Genomic DNA, 9,484 nt, shown 5'->3' with positions numbered 1-9,484 from the left:
AATGACCTCAGTTCTTTGCTTCATCCCAGTCTGTACACCCTGCTTCACTGATTTTCCAGAATCCAGTGTAAGAAGCTCATCGGCAAGTTTGGCCTCTAAGACTGGTTCAGTCTCAGAACCAGAATAACTTTCAGACCTGTAGGATCTTAACATTTTGCCTTGCCCTGTCATGATGTGCTTCCTAAGACTTAAAGATCATCAACGAAATTTTCATTAAGATGTTTTGCCCCTTGTTTTGGTTAGAGCCTCTAAGAATCTTGGCCTATTTGTGCAAATTAAGTTAAGTATTTACATTTACTTTAACGTGCTTCCAAGTGAGATAGAATGGCATAAAATCTGAGTTGAACTCAGGAGAATTTAGTTTCCTCTGGCCTTTTAGTCTTAGTTATGATAGTAAGTGCCTCTCTAACTTCAGAGTCTCGGTTTGCACATGTATAAAATCGAGGGGCTTGGAGAACAGCGATTCTTCCTAACTTTTTTTTTATCTGAAGCACCCATTTTATATATGTATATATATATTTTAGTTCAAGAGCTTTAAGGTAAAATTTACCATAAAAATCACTTATGCTAAGGTTCCTATTCAGTGATAAATTTTTAAAATTTTCCAATTACAGTTGTCATAAAATATTAGTTTCAAGTGTACAACATAGTGATTAGAGTCTGATTTTTTTTTTTCAGCAAATTTACAGAGTTGTGCTGTCATCACCACAACCCACTTTTAGAACATTTGTCACTCCCCCACCCAAAAGATTCCTGGTGCCCCTTTGTAGTCACTTCCCATTTCTAACCCCAGTTGGAGGCCACCACTAATCTACTTTCTGTCTCCCTAGATCTGTCTTCCAAATATTTAACATATTCAGATGTAACCATATGTGGCCTTTTGTGTGTCTTCTTTAGTATAATGTTTTCAAGGTTCATGTTGTAGCATATATCAACACTTCATGCCTTTTTATGGCCCAGTAATACTATGTCATGGCTATAACGCACTTTGTTTATCCATTCATGCAGAACTCCTTTTGCAAATAAAATTTTATGTTTCCATGTATGATGCAGATCGCCAGCCCTTTATTGGAGATAATGCCTGGCATTGCCTGAGTGAGACACTGCCCTCCATTGCATTCCCCAAGCATCCCTTATAATTAAGAGTTGGTTGTATCTATGAAAAAAAGTCAAATTAAGGGCTTGTGGAGGCTCTGAAGCACCTTTGGGATCAAGCGGGATCTCTTCCAGTTAAGAGGATTTTTGCATTCCCTTAAAATTTACATGTTCTTTAATTCTATTTTCTATCATTCTGCTGTTAGATAGTTCATGCCTGCTGCCTGTTTATTTTTGTGGGAGGCACAGTAAGTCCCACAGATGATAAGACTAACAAAAGCTAGGAAGGCTGAAGACTTAGGTAAACTGCACATGGCTCCCATTGGTGTTTTAAGTGGGGATTTGAGGAGAGATTTGCAACTGCCTCTTGCACAAGGAGAGAGTTGAGATACTGGTTATTTTTTACTGGAAAAACTCGACAACTTCAACCCTTGGTGATGAGAAATATTAAGAACTGGAAGCTAGACCTTGTATTTGGTATTTGGGTAGAGAACCTTGGTCTCTTTCAGTGTTTTGCTTGAGACAGGTTAGGAGGTGGTTACAAGAGATTTAAGTTGATCTTTCCTTCTCTGTTTTCCTTATCAGTTTTGACGCGCTGCAGAAATCTGTCAACTAGATTTATTAATCTTGACAATGTCTTTTAGCTTAAGGAAATGAATTTAAAGTAAAATGAGGAAAGTAGTGAGTTTGGAGGTGGCTCATGTATGGCTAACCAGTACCAGAGGATTGAAGGATAAAGAACAGGGAGGCATGAGCAACAGGTGTGAAAGAAAAGGCAATTAAAGACATTGTAGACCAAGCTTTTTTTTAACTTTGGCACTGTTGACTCTTTGGGCTGAATTGTTTTTTTTCCCCCCTATAAAACCTACCAGCGAACAGAATGTGCCAGAAGGAATGGTTCAGTCAGGCTTAAGAATACACCTTTTTTCTTTTAAGATAATGTGGTCTGACATCTCTTAAATATTAGCTTATTAAACAATGATAATACAGCCAAGTGTGCAGTTAGTTATGAAAGTGGCATTTTTACAGCCAAATTGTAGTTGAACTGAATGGCCCTTTGATTGCCTAAACACAATTCAGTTTTCTCTGAAGCTATTTCAGTAAAGGTTCATTAAAAAGCAAGGCATATCTGCATAATTAGATTACTGTTTGGTGGTACAAGTAATTTCCTCTCACCTGTATTGTGTTCTTTAATTATTTGCTGAAAAACAGTTTCAGATGTACTTTAACTAAACCCAGAATTATAATGTTAGCATTATTCATTTATAGTGTAAAGTAGAATCTCAAAGCTGCAGAGAATGGAAACTATCAGTAGGCCAGTTGCTTGCTCAAGTAATATATCTCCTATACTTTGTCTTGCTCAAGTAATATATCTCCTATACTTTGTCTCCCTTTTACACATAGATCTCATTAATCTTATTCTTAGCATATATTATTTGAACTATTTTTTTTGCATTCAATATTTGATGTCAAAATTTATTTTGCACCTGTATTAGAGGCATAATTATACCTAATTATGGAAAACCCATAATTATGTATATACCATCTTTTAGAGCATACTTTTTTGTATGTAAAGATAACCAGGTCTCCTATATAAAGAATGTATAGATATTAAATTCAGCAAACACTTAATGGATCCAGGAACAGCCCTAATTAGGCCCTATGAGTAAGTGATACTACAGATAAGTTTGTCCGTTCAGAATGAACTAGCCAAAAGCTTAGCCTTACCTTAGAAGGTAGACACAGATTTTAGTAAAAAATGCCTAGGAAAAAGATCTTATTTAAAAAGGTTTCTAAGGCATTCAGTCATACGTTTTGTCTAATTATAAAAGTATAACATATACTCTTGGTAAAAATATAAATGAATAAAGAGGAAAATAATTACCTATAATCTTACCATTGAAGTGTAGAACCAGTGTTACCACTTTGGTAGACATCTTTTCATGTTCTTTTTTTCCTGTGCATATGGATGTGTACTTTAAAATCAAAATTTGGATCACATTGTACATGAGCTGTTTTATTTAATATTTCATTAGTATTTCCCCGTATTTGAAAAACATATTAGTTTCTTATTGCTGCTGTAACACATTTCTACTAACTTAGTGTCTTAAAACAACATGAATTTATCATTTTACGTTCTGGAGGTCAGTCTCACTGGGCTAAAGTCAAAATGTTAGTAGATCTTCATTCCTTCTGGAGGCTTCAGTTTCATTCCCTTGTTCAGTTTCTGGAGGCACCTGCATTCCTTGGCTCCTAACCTCTTTCTCTGATTACTTCAGTCTTGTGCGTCCATCGTCCCATTTACTGACAGCTCAGAGCTTCTGTCTCTCTTTTATGAAGACTCTTGTAATTACATTGGACCTACCCAGATAATCCAGAATAATCTCCCCATCTCAATATTGTTAGTTTAACTACACCTGCAAACTCCCTTTGGTATATAAAGGAGCATTTATAGGTTCTGGGGATGTGGATATCTTTTGGGGACCATTATTCAGCTTTCCAAAGAAACATAATTTGGAACTGCTACATAGCATTCCATAGTATGGATGAACCACAATTATTTAGCTAGTCCCCTGTTGTACTTTTAGATGGTCCCTAATTTTTCCTAATGATAATCCTCAGGCATAAATCATTGTATGCTTTCAGAGTTACACTTACATGGAATGAATTTCTAGGGGAGATTTTAGAAGAGCAGGGTAGCCTACCTCTTAAGAGCATGGTCTCTGGAGCTAGACTTCTAAGTTCTTAGCCCAGCTTTCCCACTCACTAGCCATGTGGCTCCAAGCAAGGTATTGAGCTACCCTGGGCCTCAGTTTTCTTATTTGAATATGGGGATAGTAACAGGTTGTTGTGAGAATTAAATGAGTTAATACATGCAAATTACTTAGAATAATGCCTGTGTCAAGATAAATGCTCAGTAAGTGTTCGTTTTTGTTGTTGTTAGTGTATTTACTAGACCAAAAGTTTTTTACATCCACTTTTATGGCTTTTAATATATATTGGCAAATTACCAAAAGGTTATAAGAATTTTACATTCATTAGCAACATATGAGAGTATACATTTTATTCAATTAGATTCTTAAACATGATTTGTACTTTTTAGTGGCTGTCAATTTATGTCTGTTAGAGTGTTACTTGATTTTAATAATGTAAATGATAGAAATGGGTTTATTTTAACAAATTTACCATGAACCTTTGTAGGAGTTCTCTCAATTCTTTAGAATGAGAAATACTTTTAATTTCACTTTGACTATCTGTCCCATTCGTTGGGATATTAGGATATCATTCAATGTAACAATTGGTGGGGATAAATCTCTTTGACATGCTGTATGATCTGGTTATGCACAGTCTAATATAAGAGGCTTATAAGTGCATGCTCTCCACAACTTTTTAAAATTTAATACTCCCACCCTTCTCAGTGTATTTCTAGCACCTGAGACTAAGAATCTCTTGTGGGATGAGTCACACGTTGAGTTCAGGACAACCCCTCTCCTCCCAGGAGAGTCTGATCAGGCATCAGAATTTCGAATCTGCATTTTGAACAAGTCCCTGGGTGGTGGAGAACAATCTGGAAATACTGCTCTGGGAAATCCATATGATATAGGACACACACACACACACACACACACACACACACGTATTTTCTTTTTTGCATATTTTGGAAACAATTTCAACTTATCAGAAAGGTTCTGAGAACAGTATAAAACCTTTTTTTCCCTCTGAACCATTTGAAAGTAAGTTGCAGACCTGATGCCCATTATCCCTAGATACTTTAATGGGCATTTCCTGCAAGCGAGAACCTTCTCACATAATTATAGCACAGCCTTCATACAGCACTGCTATCTAATCACAGGGAGGTCCCATTCAATGGTTTTGCCATTTGTTCCAGTAATGTCCTTACAGCAAAGGGACCCAGTTTCAAATCTTAAGTTGCAGTTAGTGATCATGTCTCTTGAGTGTCCTTCAATCCTGGGCTGTATCTCAGTCATTCCTTGGCTTTTGTTACCTCAGTATTTGTGAAAATTCTAGGCCAGTTATTTTGAAGACTTGTCTTGGTTTGGGTTTTGATGTTGCCTCATGATCCGATTCAGGTTGTGCATCTTTGGCAGAAACCCCACGGAGAATACTGGGCTTCTCTAGTGCATCTGCTCTGTGGTCCCGGTTGTGTGTCTCCCATTGCTGGTTAATTTGATGATGCTTCTCCACGCGGTGACTTTTTTCGCCTTTGTAAATCAGAATTTTGTTGGGAGGCATTCTGAGACTATGTAAATGTTTCCTTCAAATTTTCAATTTATTTATATATGTCATTGTGCACTCACATTTTCCTGTTTTACTCAGTGGGTTAGAATCTGTTATTTTCATTATTTATTTTGATGCTCAGATTGTCCTAAGCTGTCCTCTTTGTCCCCATCATTCTTTGAGTACTTCCTCAATTTTTGACACAAGATGTTCCAGACTCATCTGTTCTTACCCTGTCTAGCCTGGAACTAGCTCATTCTCCAGAGAACCTGCTTTCCTTTAGTGGAGAAAGATGTTTAGAAAAACAGTTCTGGGCACTACGTGGGCTCCCTCCTATTGGGGTGTCACTGCTCTCATGTCCTTTTAGTAGACAGTTCTAGGAAATGTATGTATGTGTGTACACATGCATACACACATTCGCATATGTTTATTTCTATACATGGATAACTTTGAGTTCACAGCAGTACTTCCAATTTCAGTCTGATCCTGCATGGTTCATTCAAGTTACTTCTCTTTTCATGTTTATGACTTCATTCTCTGACAACAAGAAAGCTGCCTCTGTAAAATATTTATTCGATCAAGTCAGTTTCCTTTTGTCACTGCCTTCACCCCATTCAGGCTCTGACACTCCTCATCAGGCTCCTTTCCCCCGCCATACACACACCTTCCTCCTTCTCAAACTCCATCACTCCACACCAGGCCACTGCACCTGCCTTCTTGTCCTCAGCTGAATTATGCAGAAAAGGAAGAAAAAAAGAGGTTAGAACTCTTTTAAAAAAGTATTTTTCTTTTCATGTGTATGTTTTCATATGTCTTTGTTTACATACTCTGTGCTTATCTTATATTTGTTGCTTATCTGCTTGCCACTAGATGGTGAGCCTGTCTTGGGGAGCATGCTCACCAGGTTCGCATTATATAGTGAGAGTGGGCAGGGAGCAAGGGGAATCTGTCATTGATACTGGTGAATAGATAGGTGTTTTAGACATAGGAAAGTACACTTTGTCTTTAAAGGCCCAATGGAGGAGTCAGTGGGGACTGACCATCTTTAAAACAAACAGGCCAGAGGCACAGAGGCAACAGTAAGTGGCCAGTCTTGGGATCTGTTATATATTTTTTTTTGGCAAATTACCATTCTAAAAGGTAATTAGAATTACCTAACCTCCAAGGCCCTTCCTGGTCTGCCTCCCAGTCACCTCTCTCATTTTCTGATTCCCCGTCCTTCACTCTGCTCCAGCCATACTGACCTCTTGCCTTTCCTTACACAAGCCACACCTGTTCCTCACCTCAGGGCTTTTGCACTTGCTTTTCCTAGTGTCTGCAGTACTCTTTCTCCAGGTGACTTGGTGAGCTTCCTGCTTCCATCAGAGGCTTCTGCAGTACTCTGTCTAAAAATTCAACCCTTCCTCTAGCATGTCATATTCCTCCTCTTTCTTTTTCCTTCTTCAAAATATAATATTTATCACTAGCTTAGCGTACTGTATGCTTTACTCATCTATGTATTATCTGTCTCCCCATGCTAGAAGGTTAGCTCCATGAGCTTGGAGATTTTTTTGTTGTCTGCTCTGTTCCTACCATCTGGAACAGTAACTGGCTCTTTGGAGTCACTCAGTAAATGAATCAGATGAGTGAACAAAATTGCTCAGCAGTCCCACCTGGCTCTGTTTTATCTCTGCACAGTTCACTCCCATTGGATAGAGTGGGTCTGTGTTTCCAGTTGTTTGCTGGATGTTCTGCTCAGACTTCTTACCTGCTTGAGGTCTTTGACCCCCATCTTCAGCCTCTTCAGACTAACATCTCATTGTCTCCTGCCTATGGATGACTTGCTGATCCACAGTGCATAGCCTGTGTTTTCCTCTTCTGTGATGGACCTTGGCCTAGGATTCCCCTTTCCCTCTCCTGATTTCCCTACTTCCAGTCCTACCAGCTCCGATTCCACCAGAGCCAGCTGCCATCTACTTCATCAACAGAAGCTTCCTCTTTACACCCAAGAAGAACTCTTAATTCAGTGTCCCTTGCACTGTCCATGTGCCTCTCCTTTGGCACTTTCCTTTCCTGAGCCTTGTTTAGCTGTTTGTGTTTATGGTTGGCCTCTTTGCTTGATCACACCTGGAGGACTGTGTCCCTTACTAACAATGTGTGGTTTTTTTTCCAACATCTGGCAGTGTCTTAAACTTGATTAGCACTCTCTTAACTCATATGATTTAATGAGTAAATTAAGGTAGAATGTCTTATGATATTGCAGTGACCTATTTTCCAAAAGCTTCAAAGTTTAATTTTTCTCTCCCGAATGGGAGAGAACTGATTACTTGAGGCATTTTAAAATTTAAAAAACCCCTAACCTTTTCATTTCTCTTTCTTTTAAAGTCAGGCTCCTGCCTGAGTTGTAAGAGAACATCAACCATCTCTTCTGCAGAGGCTATGGTGTAAGTTCACTGTTTTACCTGTGTGTGAATTCTTTTGGAACAGGTTTAATTAAAGTTGATCTGACACAGGTCTAAGATTTGCTCACTAGTATCACTCACTAACATCTGTGTTATATGTAGCCCAAATATGTCATAGATTCTTTAGTTTGAGGTAGAAGAGTTTTAAGAGATTTGTTTACTTTTTTAAAAACTTGCCTTAATTGAGAGAGAGACCTATTTAAATCTTTTAAGTTTATTTAATATAACATTTAATATCACTCATATTACCAGTGATTGGCTTTGTTTTCTTTGATCAGTGATGCTGTAATAAGGTGACACATATGCTTCATGTAGTTATATTCCGTGATACTCCATCACTGCAAGTATCAAGTATAAACAACAACAACAAAAAATTGGGACTCACTCCCAGGTGAATCACTGTGAAACACATTGGAGTGGCTTTTAGTGTGCCTGTTCCTTTTCTTTGGTCTTTCCATCTGGTGTTTGTTTTTAATTTCTTTATTCTTGTGATTGGAATTTTCACTGTTGACATTCTCATTCTTCCTGTTGATATGCACATAACTTAAAATTTCATTTCTGTCTGATGAGCTCTTTTTCACTAACTTCTGTAGTTTCAGAGATAGGCCTGTTTTTCAGGATCCTTTGTTACTATAGCAGTGAAAGTCCTAATTATTAAACTTTTTAAAATTCTATAGACCCTTTACCCTTTACTTTATCAATGTTTTTCTCTTTATAGAAACACATATGAATGGTCTCAGAAACCACAAATTCCTGTTGCTCTAAAGCACTAGTTTCTGCTGGAAGATCAGTTTAACAACTTGGCATACCTCTCTTGGAAGGGAGTTAACTCCTTATCCTAAGTGTCTTTGTTTTAGAGACAAGTGGCAATGTAAGGCCTATCTTGTCTCATTTTCTGTCTTCCCCATGCTGGATTATTTACATTTCTGGTGTGATGTATGCAACTGATTTTTCTGGGAATGCTACAGCCAGCATTGTTTTACTGCTGCTTATTTTTCATTGTGAAGAATGATCATTTTCCTACCATTCAGATATTTCGAAATGTATGTACCCATGTGTAATATAACACTCAAATTAACATTTTTGGGGGGCAACAGCTTACCTCCCAAACTGTCCTCCCATATTACTTCCAGTAAAGAGAGATAATCTAGTTTTATAACATATTTAGCAGGTTAAATTTCTTTTAAGTTGAGGCATCAGGTAAAATAAATTTAGTGATAGTAAAAACCCTTTTATGCTCTCGTCATAGAATTGGCAGAAAATATTTCAAAATCTAAAAAGGCTGTAGTTTGAATAATTTTAAAGCACAGTGTCTCTTAAAGAAGGTGTTAAGTACATGACTTGAATGGAAATTAGTTTGTTTTTAGGTATTAATTTTACACTAGAAAGTAGGGGTGTATATACCAAATTTTTACCTGAAAAGTTAGTGAAATTTATGGAGATTTAAAATGCTGATTGAGGAAATGCCCTGGAGATGAAGAGTTTGCAAATAGGAAAATATAGAATCTGAAATAGAAGCAAAGTAAAGAGTAATAAGCCACAGATCATGATTCTTCCTCCTCTTTGACTGCGAGGATGCTCGGGGCAAATGTGCTTAATATTCCTGGTGTTGTGTGTTATCCTTAGTTTTCTCCAACTTTCTCATTTATTTTATCCTGTCTTAATTTTGAAGCTGCCTTAAAATTCTATTTTTCCCCTGAAAGAGGTAA

At 37.5% G+C, this 9,484-nt stretch overlaps 1 protein-coding gene across 1 annotated transcript in view; it reads left to right on the top strand.

Annotated features, from left to right (window-relative positions):
• The window catches only part of MBTPS1 (membrane bound transcription factor peptidase, site 1), a 52,322-nt gene that overhangs the window by 1,606 nt on the left and 41,232 nt on the right, over positions 1-9,484 (top strand).

This window comes from Pteropus alecto, unplaced genomic scaffold (genome assembly GCF_000325575.1).
Source record: "Pteropus alecto unplaced genomic scaffold, ASM32557v1 scaffold7, whole genome shotgun sequence".
In the NCBI taxonomy this organism is placed as follows: Eukaryota; Metazoa; Chordata; class Mammalia; order Chiroptera; family Pteropodidae; genus Pteropus; species Pteropus alecto.
Note: the sequence above shows the minus strand (reverse complement) of the source record. Positions and strands in the feature narration are given on the sequence as shown.